Source organism: Eleutherodactylus coqui, chromosome 5, assembly GCF_035609145.1.
Source record: "Eleutherodactylus coqui strain aEleCoq1 chromosome 5, aEleCoq1.hap1, whole genome shotgun sequence".
Lineage (NCBI taxonomy): Eukaryota > Metazoa > Chordata > Amphibia > Anura > Eleutherodactylidae > Eleutherodactylus > Eleutherodactylus coqui.
This window is the reverse complement of record NC_089841.1, coordinates 197,992,628-198,011,817: the sequence shown is the minus strand read 5'-3', so window position 1 is coordinate 198,011,817 and position 19,190 is coordinate 197,992,628. Positions and strand designations below refer to the sequence as shown.

The 19,190-nt window shown below is 48.2% G+C and overlaps 1 protein-coding gene across 2 annotated transcripts in view; it reads right to left on the bottom strand.

The window, feature by feature from the left end:
- Nucleotides 1-18,222, bottom strand: part of CDC42SE2 (CDC42 small effector 2) — a 72,301-nt gene extending 54,079 nt beyond the window's left edge. Inside the window, exon 1 of one of the 2 annotated variants that reach the window (XM_066604046.1) lies at nucleotides 18,203-18,222. The gene's annotated coding sequence lies outside the window, so the exon portion shown is untranslated. Of the gene's footprint in view, nucleotides 1-13,809; nucleotides 14,031-18,202 lie in introns of those variants that run through there. The other variant, XM_066604045.1, reaches the window with a different exon arrangement.
- Between the last annotated feature and the right edge of the window lie 968 nt (nucleotides 18,223-19,190).

Genomic DNA, 19,190 nt, shown 5'->3' with positions numbered 1-19,190 from the left:
GTCCTGTGTTATCTACAATGAGATGACTGCTAAAGAGTTCTCTCTCCAGAGCTTGCAGAGGGGCAATATAGCGCCAGACATACTGCTCTTGCACACTGGCATGACTGCTTCCTCTGTAATATCATCTGCAATGACAGGTATGTTGTAAGGGAAAGGTGTAGTCTGAAAATGACAATTCTTTAAACCAAGAATTAGGCTTCATATTTTACAAACCTGAGTTTTTTTCTAGCGTTCCATGTCCTTATATTTAAAGCGGTATTCTGGTGACGTTAACCGTTATCTTTCATCTGCGGTATAGGAGATAACTAGCTGATCGGAGGGGGGGGGGGTCCAACTGCTGTGACCACCACTGATCACAAAAACGGGGGGTCCCGTGTCCACCGAAAAACTGGCAAAATGAATAGATTGGCAGCATACATGCTCAGTCACCTCTCCATTTGTTTCAATGGGAGCACTGGAAATTGCCAAGAACTTGGAACTTGACTAATTTCGTCACTCCCATTGAAATGAGTCAGGCATGCTGCCACTTCATTAATTTCGCCTCTCTGTAGCAACGGGACTCCCGTTCTGGTGAATGGTGGGGGGTCCCAGCAGTATTACCTCCACGATAAGATAGCTATCCCCTAACCTGCAGAGATTAAGCATATGCACCATCGTTCCAAGCATTTCAATGGGACTGCCAGTGACTGAGCTGTGGAGTCAGTAAGCCAAGCCTCCGACTCCACAGCCCTGGAGGGAACATGCACTGGAATATTGATTGCCATATAACAGTGATTACTATGGGAGTGCAGCCCGCAGACCTGCAGCACGGTCCACAATGACTTTTTTTTTTTTGAAGAGAGGGGGGCTGGATTAGGGAGCCGGGTACGTATAAGAAATACCTACCCGGACTCCAAGGAACCTGCCGTATGAGCACCATATCTGGTGACGGGTTGCCTTTAAGCACCTCCTTTTGGACTATGTATTGCTAATGTTGGCTTTTCCAGTTCTGTAAAATGGTTCTCAATGTGCCATACAAAAAGGAACAATACATGAAATGCTTTCAGTAAAACCCCATTTACACTGACAGATGATCGCTCAAACAGTTTGAGTAGCAGTTCTGAGCGATCATCTTCGCATGCTTTATAGTAATTCGCTACTATACAGCTATGCAGGCGCAGCGGGACACTGCCGCTATCTCTTGCCGAACACTACAGCCCGTGCCCAGCTGTGAATTGACAGCAGGACACAGGCACAGAGAATCTTATCAGTGCAGCCGGCTGATAACAGCTGATCGCTCAATTCTAGGAAGCTAGAATTCAGCGATCAGTGACTCGTGCACGAAAACTACAGAGTGTTTCTGCATTTAGACAGAACGAGAATCGCTCAAAAGATTTTGATGCAAATTTTTTAGCGATTCTCGTGTCTAAAATCATCCTTAAAGGGGTTGTCTCGCGACAGCAAGTGGGGGTATACACTTCTGTATGGCCATATTAATGCACTTTGTAATGTACATCGTGCATTAAATATGAGCCATACAGAAGTTATTCACTTACCTGCTCCGTTGCTGGCGTCCCCGTCGCCATGGATCCGTCTAATTCTGATGTCGTCTGGCGTTTTTAGGAGGCTGGAATCGGCAATGGAACGCACAGAGCCCATGGTGCACCATGGGAGAAGACCCGCGGTGCACCATGGGAGAAAACCGCAGTGCATGCCTGGGAAAGGACCGGCGGCCATCTTAGGCAGAAGATTTTTATAACTCCATATTTCGTCGGATCGGTGAGTAGCAAGCGGTTTAAAAACTGCTTTAAATTGCTATTTTATGCCAGGGGGGTGACAGGGGGAATGGGGTATGGTAAAATTTTGAGGTTTGCCGCGAGACAACCCCTTTAAGTGACACCTATTACTAGCAGCACATTAAATAGGAGAGCACAAGTGGGGTGTGCTTTGCATACTAGGCACCTATGGCCAAGAGGGGACACAGGACTAATTAAATTCGCTGATGAACCATCTAGGGCTTTGGGGTCCTTTAAAGATCACACTTAATATAGAGCATTATAGGATAGTAAAGTAGGCCAAGAGCTAAAATTTACACTCCGTACAAGACAGGGGACACAAGCCATGTAAGACAGAAGATGTCTGCAATTACTGAGCCGTTTATATGACAGACTGTCACCATCCACAACACATCATAAGTGGATTTCCCTTGTGTGCAGCCATCTATTAGCACTGTCAGAACGTCGCCACTTAACACAATACTATGAGAGGAGGTCTGACCTCCCAGCCCTATAGAACCAGTAATGAGGACAGCTGCCAGGGAGGTTTTAGTAATAAACTGAACCCTGTAAAATGCCATGTCTCATCTCCGGGCTGGGCACACCGTGCCGCTCATCTCCGGGCTGGGCACACCGTGCGGTCAGGAAGGGACACGGCCGTCTTATTGGGGTAAAAATAAACTACTCTTCTACTTTGGAACAAAGGTCATTACAGATGAAATGCAAAAGACGACAACTGGATTACGGCGGGACAGACCGTGTCAGCGGACTGAGAAGAAGGCCATGTCTAGACGCAGGGCCTAACCTAGCAGGAACATAAGAGTTCAGAAACGAGGCCCACAATACAGACCACCACCACAAGGGGGCAGATTCTCTGCTATGAGAAAAACCCAGCCAAAACTGGTCTATCAGGAGTAGTGCACGGTAAAAGTGGGCAGCGGGAGTGAAAAAAAAATAAAAAAAATACGGAAATTTTAGACCCGAGTTACTAAAGGTACCTTCACACAGTCCGATAGGCGCCCGAATAGTCACTGAAACAGGTGATTACTGACGGCCCGTGTAAAAACAGCCCCCGCCAGGGCACTGAACGGGAAGTCGCTCGGTAGTTGCTAGTCGTTCCGCTGCAACTCGCTCAGTGTAACCAGGAGTTGCTCAAGCTTTGAGCAACTGCATGCTTGCGGAGAATGGAGGCGGGCGGGCAGAAGAGATCTCCGGCAGTCCAAAGAGCCGGACAGTCGTACCATATAAAGGGGCACATTAAGAAGTAGGTTGATGGATGAACTGTTGAACAATCGCTCCATAGACACAGCTGTGCACATTTTATTTCATATTGGCCACTACTATTGTTCAAACTGACCGGACATGATCAGTGTCACCGGGGTGATGGCTCTTTTTGGGTATATACATATATCTTTTAATAGATCTTTCATCCAACTATTGAACAAAAAAAAAAAAAAAACACACAAAAGAGAAAAAAAAAAAAAAACACACTTTCTAGACTAAGGCCGGTCTCACACGACCAGATAGGAGTTGCAGATTCTGTGAGCGATTGAGCCGCAGTAATATGAGGATCACTTAAATGCATTGGATTACGCAGTTCCACTCACATTAGCGGTTCGGAATTCCAGAATCTGCTTGCGGAAAATCTAGCGCAGGATGTTCCATTTTAGCGCAGAATCCGTGACATTGTGCATCATGGCTGCAGATATACCCACAGCCCAGCCTTAAAATGACTGTTGTTAAAGGGGTTGTCCCGCGCCAAAACGGGGTTTTTTTGTTTTTTTTTTAACCCCCCCACCGTTCGGCGCGAGACAACCCCGATGCAGGGGTTAAAAAAACAACCCGCACAGCGCTTACCTGAATCCCGGCGGTCCGGCGTCTTCATACTCACCTGCTGAAGATGGCCGCTGGGATCCTCTGTCTCCGTGGACCGCAGGGCTTCTGTGCGGTCCATTGCCGATTCCAGCCTCCTGATTGGCTGGAATCGGCACGTGACGGGGCGGAGCTACACGGAGCCGGCATTCTGCACGAGCGGCCCCATAGAAGACTGCAGAAGACCCGGACTGCGCAAGCGCGGCTAATTTGGCCATCGGAGGGCGAAAATTAGTCGGCTCCATGGGAACGAGGACGCCAGCAACGGAGCAGGTAAGTATAAAACTTTTTATAACTTCTGTATGGCTTATAATTAATGCACAATGTACATTACAAAGTGCATTAATATGGCCATACAGAAGTGTATAGACCCACTTGCTGCCGCGGGACAACCCCTTTAAGTCTCATCCAAGAAAACAATAGTTTTGTTGACATCATCCATTTTCTTTAACCCCCTTAAAAGGAAGGTCATCAGAAACCAATGCACATCCTCACTACACATTTATGGCCCTTTCACACAGGCCAAGAATCTCGCGAGCCTCGTTTTCCAGACAGAACGAGCTGGTCACGTTAAACGGTACAAATAGCGCGTGATAACAGAAGAGATCCCGGGGACTATATATATTATATATATATATATATCAATGGTTGATTAAAAGTTGTCCGCTGTCAAGTCAGAGTCAAAGAATTTGGATGGAAATCCCATCTAGGAATGATGTCTTGGCAAACGACTATGAACAATCGTCTCTGTGTAAAAGCAAACTGTCCCTCGTATGCGTCAACTTCTCTGAGCGACTACTAGAAGGATCCTTGCTCTGTGTGAAGGTACTATAGCAAGATCATCAGGAGCCGTCCACCGTCTCCTCTATGTGCCAACAGATAGAACTCCACTACCGACGTCATAGAACGTCTGAAGCAGGGAGACTTCTCAAATATGGAAAGACGTTCTAATAACAATCACCCAAATGACCCCATCTACTAAACGGGATACTTCCAATAGATTGGTGTAGAACGATCAAAGAGAATCACCGGTTGTTGTGGCTGTAGATTATTTATACTAAGTTACCAAAGCCAAGAATAAAGTACTTAGCAAACACAAAGGCTCAAAACTATACAAGATGGTGTAGAGATACAAAGATATACTATGGTGGAGACAACTATCCCAGGTACTCAAACACATCATAGAAGTCAGATCGTGGAGGTCGGAGAAGAATTGTACGGCTGTAATCTACAAACCATGGCACTCGGAGCTGGGTAGTTGGTGGAGTACCCTTTCTCTGTTCATGACGGTCACCTCTCTCCACCAAAACCAAAGACCACATCTGCTCATTCACAAAGTTGCTCTGGGGTTCCCATTAAACAGACTATTCAGATCAGGAAAAAAAGACATAAAAGCAACAAAATAAAAGGGAATGAAAAAAAAAAAAAAAGAAAGTTTGCCTGGGGCTCACCAACACATTCACTATGATCAATGCAGAGCCGTATCCTTTAACACGTCACACTACAGGATAGCACAAGGTCATCCACCATAAAGGAAGAGGTAATAAATCTGGGACTCCGAGGCCGCGCCACCGGGCTCACGTCACTGGATAAAAAAACAGTGCGTAAAAAAGATCGCAGCGCTTTATCGGCATTGGAAGCTGCATATCACCGCGTTTGTGACCGCGTACACCGGTGCGTCCCACGCACGCTGCCATGCACTGGCTTCACGGTTGGCTTTTAAACTTTCCTTCTATTTTCGCTCAGTGACACTGCGTAGAAACGCCGCACATACGCAATGCAATTGCGCATGTACAGCGTTTTCGTATGCACCCATAGAGAACAACAGGGCTCCATCGCACATAACACTCGGTAAAATACAACACGTTGTGCTCTTTTTTTCTGCGCAATGAATACACGGAAGCGAGACTGGATTAATGCACATCAGTGTACTTTCACGGACTCCATTCACCGTGTCTTATGCGCGTGTAATACACGATTAAATTACGCTCATGTGCGCCCGGCCTTACTCTAACAAGAAAAAACAAAAAAAACTGTAATTTGTGCCCAAGAAAGCGGCTGCAAAGTTGACAGTACCAAATATTTGAAATGATGTCCAATCCCCCAATTATCTTCTCCTTGCCTGACTATAGCGCTCCCTGATAAAGCCATCAAAGTATGGAAAGCTACAAACTATTCCAATGACAGCCATAACTTGTAGTCACCAAAATAAAGATGACCCGCAAAATTCCACAACCTATTATTACAAGTTTATGGGGTTGACAATTATAATATGTTAGCGAGGTTTATACAGTGCTGCAGAGCGATCCATCCGCATACCAGGCTGAAGCTATAGCGGAGCTGTAAAACACACCTCTTACCTGCAGCACACCTGTAAATACAAGGCGGCTGAGTCACGGCTGACCTTCTGTACCTCCTTGCTGCTTTACGACGCACACTAGATAAGTGGCTCGTGTCCTACCGCTGCGGCGTACTTACTCTATTAAAATGGTGAAATCAAGGTTTTCATCACCATTGTGATAAAATAATCATAAACATAATGTATGTTTTTACCTGCCTTAATACTGTCTACCTGTTCTCTCTGGCAGTTCTGAGAGGAGTGCAGTCATGCCTGCTGCACAGCACCTCCTTCCTCTGCTCTGCAGAGGCGGAGCTTTACTACTGAGCATGTGCAGATCTGTTTGTTTGTGTCGTATACAATTCCACAGTTCTCGTCTGATTTGAGTGACATTTTGCATGATGAATGCCAACGTAATAAAAAAAAAAAAACGGAAACTCCCCGACTTCCTGTGTAATTTCCAACAGCAACCAATCACAGCGCAGCTTTCATTTCTTACACCGCTGCGGTCACTCAGCTCCCTGTAAAAGTACATTTAGCACAGGAAATTCTTGCTACAATCTTAAAGGAGTCAGGAATGATAAGAGAACCGTCCGCCGCCGGCACTTCTATGGCGCGGCGTCCACATTCTGCACCTTGTGACACATACCTGTGTCTTGCGGCCTAGATGGCTGCCCATAAACACCACACCTTACGACAACACTTCCAGCAGGTTACTATTTGCTCCTCTTACTGGCAATTATAGCAGACAGCAGATAACACACAGCTAGTTAGTGTTTATTCCAGGAAGGGGGACGTACACCATCCTTATAATACCTTCATAATTATTATCATATTGTCTCATAATTACGGAGTCCAGAGGATTATTACGCTTGTTATTATGCTGCCTGATGTGGCATCGAGTCTTCTTATGAGCAAGCGAGTTCCTGAGAACATGTGCGAGCGGATTTGGATGAACGGCGCCTTCTTTACTCAAGTTCTCCGTGACATCTCACTGCTAGAAGCGCTTACAGGATTTCATGTCACACGGGCCTTATGATAGTAAAGATAAAGGTCTTTTAATTGTCCTTTTGGTTAATAGCGTTCATAAAACAGGGAGGAAAATGGCAGTTTTGGCTCAACGAGAATCGTACAGGCGGCCCGGGCGCCAATGAGCGGGTGAGGATGTCATTAACTTGTACCATCGGGCATACGAGAATCGTGAGAGGGGCATAAGCGTATTTATTAATGGCTGATGACTGACCTAGTATCAACAATCCAGTGATCAGTTGACAAACAAGCAAACTCATTTGTCGGTCAACGGCACCTCGTATACAAATATTACAAGTCATTGTTTACATTGGGGAGATGTCCCACTAACGACGATGAAACTGCAAGTCAACGAACCATTGTTCCGTCACACCTACTGACACGTTTGTGTAAAAGGACCTTAACGAGGGGCGATTATCTCCCAAATAATTGCTCGAAACAGCCATCTTTGGCGATAGTGGTCCCGCGAACACAAAGCCACCGAGCGGGAAATCTCAGTCATTGATCAGATGATTGAAACAAAAGAGACTTCTCACTCGATGTAAATAGGAGCCATTTAACCCTTAAATGACTGCCTTCTTGCAGTGAATGGAGGCGGGCGGCCAGAAGAGATCTCCGCCCGCCCGGTAGGACGACAGTCAGGTGATTATGTACCCGATGGCGGTCCCGTGGTAATAACTGCTGCCCAAAGTTGCCGTTTCCAGTGAGAATTCAAGTGATAATCGCTCCATAAAAATGTAACATCTTCTTGAATGTTTGTAACTTTAGTCCTAACATTACATGGCAGATAGATAGATAGATACAAAGGGGGAGGGGGGTAAGGAGTTCTAAAACTTTGTTTTGTTTTTCCGTGCTGTACCCCGATGTATCCTCATTGACGTCCCTCAGCGTGTTCTGTGAGCTCGCCCTGCAGACAAGTGACACACAGTTACACCCCAGTTGCCATTCTCCCCCTCCAGCATCCTTTAGCTGATGGATCTCCCATCAGGTTAGAGGCAACACTGTGTCCTGAAAAGACCCGACAAGCCGTAAACCACGGAGGGGCCGCAGTGTAAACCAAAGAGCCGGCATCAGCAAACTACAGAATGAGCTGGTGATGTGCGCACAAACAATACATCACAGAAGAGGCCGGTCTGCTAATGATGCAGCGCCGGCATGATCTCTGACACTGCAGCGGGGCCACATTCTTGGGGGAAATCACAGCTTTATTTTAAAAAAGCATTAAAAATGCTCCATGTCACCCTACATCACTGCAGAGACTTCAAATGGTCATTATCAGCGCTGCCAGAGTAACAGGAAACAATGGGGGAGACTTATCAATACTGTAATGGGGAGCTGGTACCATCTAATAACCAACAGAACGGCCGTTGGCAGAGAGTTAAAGGTGGCACAAAGCGCATCGCTGGTCGCACGGACACCTGACCGTCTTTACCAGTTGTATATAATCAATAACTTACAAACAAAACAAACAGATATTCATCTTATATCCCGTGAATAAGGCGTGAGCCACATTGTACTACACCCTCTGAGCGAAAAACAAATATACACACATTTTATATATATTTTACACACACACACATATATAATAAATAAATAAATAAAACACACATATATATATATATATACACACACACGATAAGCCAGAAGACTGTTGATACTCGATGCCCTAGCGAGACGAGAGAAATCTCCAGCACTGCCCGCCCCCCTGCTGGCCGCTCCGTGTGCGAGACAGTTCTGCTAGCTCCCGTGCAAGATGCAGGGAAGCAAGAACAAACAGGGACGAGTGTCAGGCATTGTTTGCCCGACAGTCGTCCCGTGTAACGGGGCCTTTATACGCAAGTGAATGACATCATTGAATGGCTGTGATTCGTTCATCAAGCCCTGGCTGTGATTGGCTGGCACTCGATCCAATCACAGCACTTGCTTGCTGGAGGTGGGGGAATTAGCAGAGAGATGACAGCGGGGAGGATTACAGAGCAGCCCACCGCACTGCTGGGGAGACCATAGTGGGGGACACAGACGCCGGCTACGATTTGAGTATTGAGTTTTTGTTTTTTTTTACCTAGTCTAGCTAGGCTTATACTAAGCTTTCCCAGTTTTTTTGTTGTAAAATTAGGTGCCTTGGCTTATACTCGAATATGAATATATATATAATGATACACATATACATATACACATACATATACACAAAATGTGTAAATATGGATCAGACAGCTCCAACAGCCACTACCTGTCACTGGTAATTCTTTAACTATCGCTATACGTACTAGTGAGAGGCCACAAAGCGACACACAGTATTCTGCACCGTCACCTGACTGTCATGCCTCCTCTACACCCCCATTTAACTTTGCCGTGTATCAATAATCGTGGCGGACACGTATACGTATAACGCGGCAGAAGTGAAGGCGAGGCCTCGGCAGACAAGAGAAACAACATTGCCGCCCACCGATGTAAGTATCCGTTACACGGGCATAAGGAGGGCGGGGAAGAACAGCTGCCCACAAACCCCATTTATGTGCAGCCGTTGTATAAAGGCCGAGTGATTATGAGGGTCGGGTGCCCAGGCGGGCGGCTGAGAGCAGCGTCAAATCCTTTCCATGTTAGAGGCGAAGAAATTCCTTCCGGAAGAAGGGGATGAAGCACCCACTAATTACTGATGGCGGCACTGGTGAAGACAGCGCTGCCCGCGTCACTTGTCATTATACAGTAGAGTGTAAGCTCTTGGGAGCAGCGTTGCCTCTGCACTATACAGTCACCTGTGTTATGACCATGCAAATAACTAAAGCAAGAGAGAATGCTTTCATAAAGTGGAGGTCCGGTGTAACCCCCCACGGACAAGGTTGGGAGCCCCAACACACAGCTCCGACCAGTGGGGGGGCGCCGAATCCACGAACTAGACAACAATCGTGTGCCCAGGGCTCACCAGGCTACATCTTGGCTACTATATAGAGATTTTCTTTCATCCGCTGGCCCACTATGCGAAGCAGGAGCCACAGCTGTCTGACAGCACCAACATACTAAGGCTATTGAGGCAGAGTATTATTAGAAGTGATTGTCACCAGCTTTTAGTACCCCTCTCTGAGGGCAGCACAGGGTAGTGCCAGTCGCACTGATTACAGTGATATGTCTGCTGCGTGGATCTCTGCAGTAGTTTGGGAGAAACTTGTCTTTTATCAGTAGCAGCACATGCATAGAGGACTACTTATAGTAGTCCTGGATATTCATGAGCTGCAGGTTAGCTCCGCCCTCCAATCACTGACAGCCATCTGCCTATTACTGTGCATAGAGAGAGAGCTGCCAATCATTGGCTGGAGGGCGCGGTGGGTGTGGCTAGCTGCAACTCATGAATATACAGGACTACTTCTGTGTTCCAGTGCTACTAATTAAACGCAAGTTTCTCCAAAACAACTGCACAGATCCACACAGCAGACATATCAGTGTAATCAGTGTGACAGGCGCTACCGGATGGTGAACATGTCGACGGTGTCTTGAAGTACAGGAATACGTCCCGCTGGGCGCTGACTGTATGTACCTGTATTCACCAACACATGTTGTCTGACACTCCTACAGGTGGGTCATCAGCAGAACAAAGGTAAGTAGGTAGAAGAGCGCCGCTCCGAGCCACGCGGGTTTCATTTTCAGGTTGACGATAACAATCCAAAAGTATCTCAACACCTTGGATATTACATTCTTGGGTTTGTCCGGCCTGCGTGTAAGCGTTCCTCCTGTACACAGCTGCGCCTGTAAGACTGATTTCACACAGGTGTATTATGGGTCCATATCAGCACCCATATTATGGGCAGGTATCCTACGCAATGGTGTTTCTACTCACCTAAAGCCACAGCATCATAACCTGAGCGGCCGTAGTTTGCAGTCGGGTTTGGACACTTGTCCATAATAGGAACCCAAAAATGAGTCCATAATACACTTGTGTGAATGTGGCCTAAGGCCGCCTGCAGACGGGCGGGTGGGATCCGGCAGCGAGAATTCTCACCGCGGGACCCAACCTGAGCGCCTGCAGAGAGCAGCGCGTACTCACCCGCGCCCCCGGCTCTTTCATGTGCCGGCTGGCGCATGAGCAGACCAGAGGCGGCGGCGGGTGAGTAACGCACAGAAATAGAGCATGCCGCGGTTTGTTTGCCGCACGATATTTCGCACGGTTTGTTAACGCAATCCTATGCAGGCTTCCAGCAGCGGAAATCCCGCTGCGGAATTTCCGCCCGTCTGCAAGTGGCCTAAGGAAGAGCATGAGCCATACAGCTCCTCAATACAAAGCCGCACGTCCTCGGTGTGCCGCCATAGTGCCCTATGTTGTATGTGTGGAGATATTCTTCCCTATGGAAACCCTTATAGCTCGGTACAAAAGACACCCGACATATAACAGCATGCGTGGAAACACTTAAAAGGGGTAGTATTGTATTGCTAACCTATTCCCGGGACAGGTCACCATAGTTGATCGGTGGAGGCTCTGCCACTCAGAAGCCGTGGCGACCAGCTGTCAGCAGGGATGGAGCTAGACGCTGACAGCTCTGTCCGTACTGTGGCAGTCCGGGATGGTAGCTGCAAGCACAGTTCCATTAAATTCAATGGGAGTTATATCTGCAATGACCAACAAGCTGCCACGCTATAAATAAGCTCCATCACCAGTGACAGCGGGCACCATAGCAGCTAATCACTGGGGATGCCAAGCAGTAGACCTCCGCTGATAACTATTGATGACCTATCCTAAGAATAGCTTATCAATAGTCCTGAAATACCGGATTTTGGCTGCATTCACCCATAATACTGCTCTGTGTGTAAGCCATAGATTTAGGCCTCCTGACCACGGGAGGATTTGCTTTGTGAAATTTGGAACGGGATTCCACGTCCGGATTCTGCAGCAAATCAAGCCCATAGCATATGAGAATACGCGATTTTCTGTCCACGAGCGGAAAAAGATTGCGATTTTCCGTTCGCGGGGGAGAAATCGCAGCATGCTGCGATTTTGTGTGGGCTATGCATGGCCAGCTCCACTTAAGTTAACGCCTGTCTGATACGTATGGAGGCGGCTCGGCTTTCCCCCAATATCATCAGGGATGCTGCATTTCAATACCCAGCAGATAAGCTGGCACCAAAGCTGTCCACCAGTGGCTTACCTCCCCAAACATGTCCAAAGCATAAAAAAGGGTCCCGCCCGCCAGAAGCCACGTTGTGGAGGAACTCCTCCCTAGAGGTATGACTTCTACAGAATACGGCGCCACGGCCGCAGGGACTCCAGGATGGGCGCCATCACATGACGGGTAAAGTGTCTTATCACCAACAACCTCCATCTACAAGTTGTACTGAAGGCCCCCACGGAAAATAGGCGCCTTACGGAATACCGCATGCAAATGGAATAACTAAAACGTGCCGCATTAAGGCCGGTGTCACACGTCGTAAGCGCATTTGCGCCCGCTTGCCTGTGTTTTACTGTACTCGCACGCAAAAAAAAAAAACGCACAACCTTGCTGCCATTCATTGAAATGGGCAATTAGTGTAATCACTTCATTCTGTGCCCACGCCCTACGCAAACACCCAGGAACATAGAGCGTGCCAAACAAAACCCGCTTATGTGAACGAGCCCATCGGGTTCCATTCACTGCGCGCAAATACGTTAATGTGAATCCAGTCTAAGGCCGGCTGCACGCGGATTTATGCGTAACTGCACATGCGTAGCGCAACTTTTTCACATGATGGACAAAGCTTTTTTTTTTGCGCACGTCTGTTTACTTCGCCACGCTTTTTCTGCCTGCGGGGCTTTTCGTTTTTTTTGCGCCTGCGCAACACAAACACGCAATGCCTGAAATATCTAACGAGTTCTCTTTCCATTGGAATTGCGTAACGTTTAATGCATCTCCTTGTGTATTTCCCGCACATTTGCGCCGCGCCCCCCATTGATTTCTATTGGGACCTTTGCTGCGCAGAAACGCTGAAAAACACGGCACATTCTATCTTTTTTTGCGCAGTCAAAATTCGCACGTCAACGAATCCCTTGAAATCAATCCTGTATATTGCGAAAGCAAACTTTGCGTGCGCAAATCCATCCGTGTGCCGCCGACCTCAGCGTGCGATCCATCATCCCATCCCAAAAATGTCATTATTACGGCCGCAAATCCCATTCCAACGGTAATAACCTAAATCAGCGGCGTCACCCCACCAGTCAATCCGCCGCGCGCTTGGGATCTGTGGCTACGGTATAACACGGGTATTGCGTGAATCCGCCATAATACTGTACCAAGACCTGATGATGATGGTGAATCTACTGCTGATCTTCGCGGACGATGCAACCCGCTTCTGCATCACCGGATCCGCCGCCGACTACTATCTACACGGCGCAATGACGACGCCAGCAATTAGGGCAGCAACGAAAATCCACCAAAAACTAAAGCACTAGTCGTCTATGGCGCCATGACCGCGATGGTCGCAGCGCTGACAGTAAACACGGAGCCTATAGATGGGGATATACAGCACGGAAAAAGGGGAAACACCCAAAATCAATGGAAAATGGCAGAAAACGAAAAGTGACAGCAATCCAGGCGCGTCCGTGCCCACAGTGCCCGGGCATGGTGGCGGCACAGGTGGGCACCATTGTCTAGAGGTACACAGCAGGTGCCAGTATATACCCTATATACACATACATGACATATAGACATCTCCCACATGGGTATAACATGGGCACACAGCAATGGCCGGCAGGCTGCCAGCGGTGGAGCCTCCACAGCTGCCGGCAGTGATGGGGATGCTGCCGCCCGCACACTATGCTGGACGAGGAATGGCGAGCATTCACCGGGCACTCACCGGCTCCCCGCTCCGTCCTCCCGGCTCCCCGCCGACGCCGCTGTGAGGGATGTGCTGGGACTCCGCCGGCTGCTCCTCCCGCCCTGCCAGGGCAACCACGAGCGGTGCAGCGAGCCCGGCCGGCAGCACGGAGATGTACCGGGAGGAAGTGAAGATGGCTGCTGAGAGGAATTGAATGGCTTCACATCTCCCCCTCCCTCGGTGTGAGTCAGTGTGATCAGGGCTGGGAGGAGGAGACAAAGCCGGGCACCCCGAGCGGCCACAGGTGGTGGCACAGGGCAGCGCAGCCTCCGCCGCCCATCCCCGTGGGGCCCCCGTGGCCCCTCAGCTCCTTCATAAAGCCTTTTCCCACCGCTTTGTGGTCTGATTTGCACTAGAATACCAGCCTTCTAGATTCACCACTGATTTGCGCCAAAAAGAATGAAAGGTGATAAACAGCGCCGCTTTTTAAAGATCCACTTATTAAAAGAGGTGTGCGCCATATTTATGAGGCTGAAAATAAGCGCAGATTAGCCGAGTAAAATGGGTCAAGATAGCAGAGCGTGGCGTGTTTTATGGCGCCCGCTCTGTATTTTACGGCGCCCGCTCTGTATTTTACGGCGCCCGCTCTGTATTTTACGGCGCCCGCTATATATGTAATGGCGCCCGCTCTGTAGTTGATGAATTTGGCACAATTTTTTTCGCGCAAACCAAAAGCTTTCCTGCAGTGTGGACCCGCGGATGGCAGCGGTTTTCGCCTGCGTATGACGGCGCACCTCCTGCTCTGTCGCTGAGTGACGTTTCGTATAAACGCCCCACGTACGTAATGTGATTGCATCTGTGCAGCGTAAAAAAAAACGCTCGTACAAATTGTGGCGCATCTCCGCCTCTTCCGCCTCCTCTATTGTCGGATTCCTGACCAATGTGCGTCTTTTTCAGAAACCTAGTCCAAATTTGGGGCATTTCGAAAAACATTGGCACATTTACTCATTTTTCCAGCTCTTCTGAATATTCCGCACATTTCCAAGTAGCGCTCGCCTCTTTCCTAAATATGGCGCAGATTACGGCTGTCGGGAGCTAATAGAAAACTGGCGCAAATGTCATCTTAATAAATAGGCCCCGCTGGCGTTATGGTCCGCAACGCTTAAGGTTGGCCATTATAGCGCCACGCAGTGTTGCAGTCTGCCAAGAAGAACACTGATGGCTCCGGTCATTACAGGCGTGAAGAGGAAAAAGCGTACAATGTGACGGATCGGGTCAATAGGAACATAGCCTAAGGCCTCGTACAAACGCCGCCCGATATCACGCTCGCCAACATGCGATTTACCCGCGGATGCGTGGTGTTTAAAAACGCCTTTGATCACTTTAGGTAAAGTGGCGATCCTGCGGCGCGGCTTTCAGCGCGAAGGATCAGCAAGTGTTTCCTATTGTTCTCAATGGACAACCTCGTATCGCACTCACGTGCGCGCCGTGCGAGGCGTTTCCCCGTCCCGTTGAAAACAATGGCCGACGTGATGCATTACCGCCCCACAGAGTGTACATCCGCACAGGGCAAGTCCGCAATGACGTGTGTACCCGCTGCATGCCAACAATGCCCATACACTATCTTGGCGTGTAATATGTGCCAAGGTAGTGCATGCCACAATATTTTTTTCCGTGTGTATGTCTCACACTGCGCGGAGGCGGAGTGAAAGTCTATGGAATATTGGTACAGCGTATTAAATGTAAGGTTCTGATTGACGTTCGGTGACCCCTTGGCAAGAGACAAGGCTCAAAGTTAATGCGCCATTTTGCTTGTCCGTTATTGACTAGAATAGAGCCCAGTGTCCACGGGCGGATTTGAATTGCGGATGATCGCCTCCTATAGGGTAACATGGGCATCTACTAAATACCCTGCGTTGGTACGAAAGCTCGCTATTATTACATCATGTATTTTTGTTAGCCATTAAAAGGTATCATATCTACAAGATTACGTCGTTTCTCTTGCTGAGAACAATCACACTTTGCTCTACTGGCTAACACCGTACCAGATCTTTGTTTTCATTATACCTCTTTACAAGTCACTGGTCAGACCACACATGGAATATTGTGTACAGTTTTCGGCACAGATACTCAAGAAGGACATATCAGTGTTTGAGCAGGTACAGAAGAGGGCAACTAAAGTAATAAATGGAATGGGCTGATTACAATGTCCAGAGAGGTGATCAAAATTGGGATTATTTAGTTTAGAAAAAAGACGCCTGAGTGGTGAGCTAATAAGTATTATAGGAGGGCAGTACCAGTAATGGCCTTTAGGGGGCTTGAGAGCAGACTTTCTGAAGGAATATTTGGCAGGGAAAGGATCTAGTCTGAGAATCAGGGCTAATGCCAACAGCTGGATTTCTGCCGCGTTTTACGCAGCGTGGCCCCGCAGCTATTAGGTTCTATTGAACCTAATAGCTCAATGCTCACGAATAAACCGCAGCATATTCTAAATAAGATGGCGATCTGATAAAGATGGCGATCTGATGAGCTAACAACTCCCAAGTTGTCACACAATGTATAAATATATCAGGACAATACAAGGATCTCTCCCATGATCTGTTTATGCCCAGGACTTAGACGGTAACAAGAGGGCATCCTCTACGTCTAGAGGAAAAAAGGCTTCATCACCAACACAGGAGGAGGTTCTTTACTGTAAGAGCAGTGAGACTGTGGAACTATCTGCCTGAGGATGTGGTGAGGCAAATTTGATAAAAGAGTACAAGAAGGCCTGGATGCCTTTCTTGAGTGTAATAAAATTACATGTTATATCACTGATTACTTGAGGAAGGAACTATTTTCCCTTAACCCTTTCCAATCGAATGTCGGGCCTGCCCCGACATCATCATTTCCCTCCACAGCTCCGATGTCGGGGCAGGCCCGACACTGCAGTGCAGGAGTGCATCTGCACCTGATCATCAGACACATCAGGTGCAGATGCACTCCTGCACTGGTCCTCATTGAGGACCACCGAGAAGAAGGCAGAAAGGGTTTTTAACCCTTTCTGCCTTCTCCTTTACACATTACATAGCGCTCAATTAGCGCTATGTAATGCAGGAGTTTCCGGCCGGCGTTCATGTGACCGCCGGTGTCACCAGACCCCCAGCGGTCACATGAACGCCGAGCTGGGAGCCTGCACTGTGGGGGGGGGGGGGGGGGGCTGCTTACCTGTCCGGCGTCTTCCGCATCCTCCCTTCTGTCTCCCGACTCGGCGATCATGTGACCGTTAGGTGCCACCTGACCCCAGCGGTCACATGATCACCGAGCCGGGAGGCAGAGGGAGAATGCAGAAGACGCCGGACAGGTAAGCAGGCCCCCCCCCCCCCCACCCCTCCCCACGGTGCAGTGAGCACCTGCACCCTCCTGAACTCTGTCAGTTCAGGAGGGTGCAGGGAAATGTATTTTTTCTCATCCATTCTCCCCAGCTCCAATTTATTTGGAGCTGGGGAGAATGAATGAGAAAAAATAATTGGATTGGGAAGGGTTAAGTGAGGAAAATTGGCCTCTACCTCATTGGAGTTTTTGCCTTCCTGTAGATCAACATTGGGGGGTAATAGGCTGAACTGGATGGACATGGGTCTTTTTTCAGCCTAACATACTGTGTTACCAGAGGACGGATGAGAAGTGGAACCTAGCTTCCTCCAACTTCCCACTTGTTGGGCACCCCATTATGAGATCTATAACAGGGCCCCCACCTACCATGTGTCATTTAAGCACTAGTGTATTCTCATATTGCAAAGGGGTCTGGGCCCGCTCAGGCACCGATGCAATGATGCAACTGCTACCTGGCTGTGGCCCTGGTGTTTCTGAAAAAAAAACCTGTAAATCTCCTTTAAATATTAACCAAGTTACACTGAGATCACAATGAAAATAAATTCTGTATGACACATGAATACTGCTGTTTCTCTGGCAGAATAGCAGATATCTAAATTATATCATTTACATGCAGTATAATCTGAGATTGTACAGACAATAATGGACTGTACTGTAGTAAAAAAAAAAAGTCCCTACCCAGCGCCACCTAGTGGTACATCTGCCTTATAACCTGATGAGGGTGTTAGGGCGCTTTCACATGGCAGTTTTTGTGTTCAGTTCTTTGGGAGCCAAAACCAGGAGTGGGTCCAAAATATGGAAGAACTCCAAATCTTTCCATTTATTCTCTCTCCACTCCTGGTTTTGGCTCACAAACAACTGAACACAAAAACTGTCATGTGAAAGCACCCTTAGGTCTCCCTCACACCGGCGTTTGCAGAAGTGCAGCGTTAAAACTGCTGCGTTTTCTGCAGATTCCGCCCGGTTCCAGCATGCGTTATGCCAGCGTTTTGGCTGCGTTTTCAGCACAGCTGAAAGCGCAGCCAAGGCTGCTGATAAAAGAAAAAAGATCAATACTCACCTAGCTGGTGAAGTCGCTGTCCCCGATGCTGCTGTGCGGACCTTGTGAAGTCGGCCGAATGCTCTGATTGGCTAAGCGCCGTTGAGTGACAGCTGGCTGAGCCAATCAGAGCCAGCACTGGATGCGTCCAATCACAGCCATTCAATGAATAAATGGCTGTGATTGGAAGCATCCAGCGCTAGCTGTGATTGGCTGAGTGGGCTGTCACTCAGCGGCGCTCAGCCAATCAGAGCAATCTCTCGTTGGAGGCGAGGATTTCAAATCCCCATCACCAGTGAAAAAGTTTCCCAGCCAGCTGACAAGTCCCAAGAGCGCATCCCGATGACAGCGACATCACCTGTGAGATGAGTATTGATTTTTTTTTTTTTACTCAGGTAGTGTAGCTAGGAAGTTTGGCGCAGCCAAAAGCGTGGTACCAAGTTGTGCCGTCTTTTTAGCAGAGCTGAAACCACTGCCCATTCATTTCCATGGGCAACGCAGGGCTAAAAACAGACAAAAATAGGACATGCAACGCTGCGTGAGCAGCCCCATTGAAATGAATAGGGGCGTTGTACAGCGTTTACCCTGTGCTGAAAAAGCAGCGCTAAACGCTGTACAAAAACGCCCGTGTGAGGGAGGCCTAAGCGTATGCTCAGTAGATATATACCGTGTAAGGCTTTATTTACACGTCAGTAGTCAAAAATACAGAAGAGATGCAAATATATCCTCCATACTTTCTCTCTGTAGGTTCCACTCCTGGTTTTGGCTTTCAGATACTGATAAAAACTACCGACGTCTGAATAAGACCTAAGGTTGTTCCACTGCACAACAGAATCTAAGAAAAGGGTGCCAAACCACTGCATACAAACAGAAGGAACTCTGCACCCCAAGGAAAGTCCAAGTGATAATGTATTCACGAGTAAGGCAACACGCTGTACATGATTGGCTCGTCCATAGCTAGCAGTTTGAACTTCCTGGTGATGCAGAGCTCCTTTTATTGGGGGGGGGG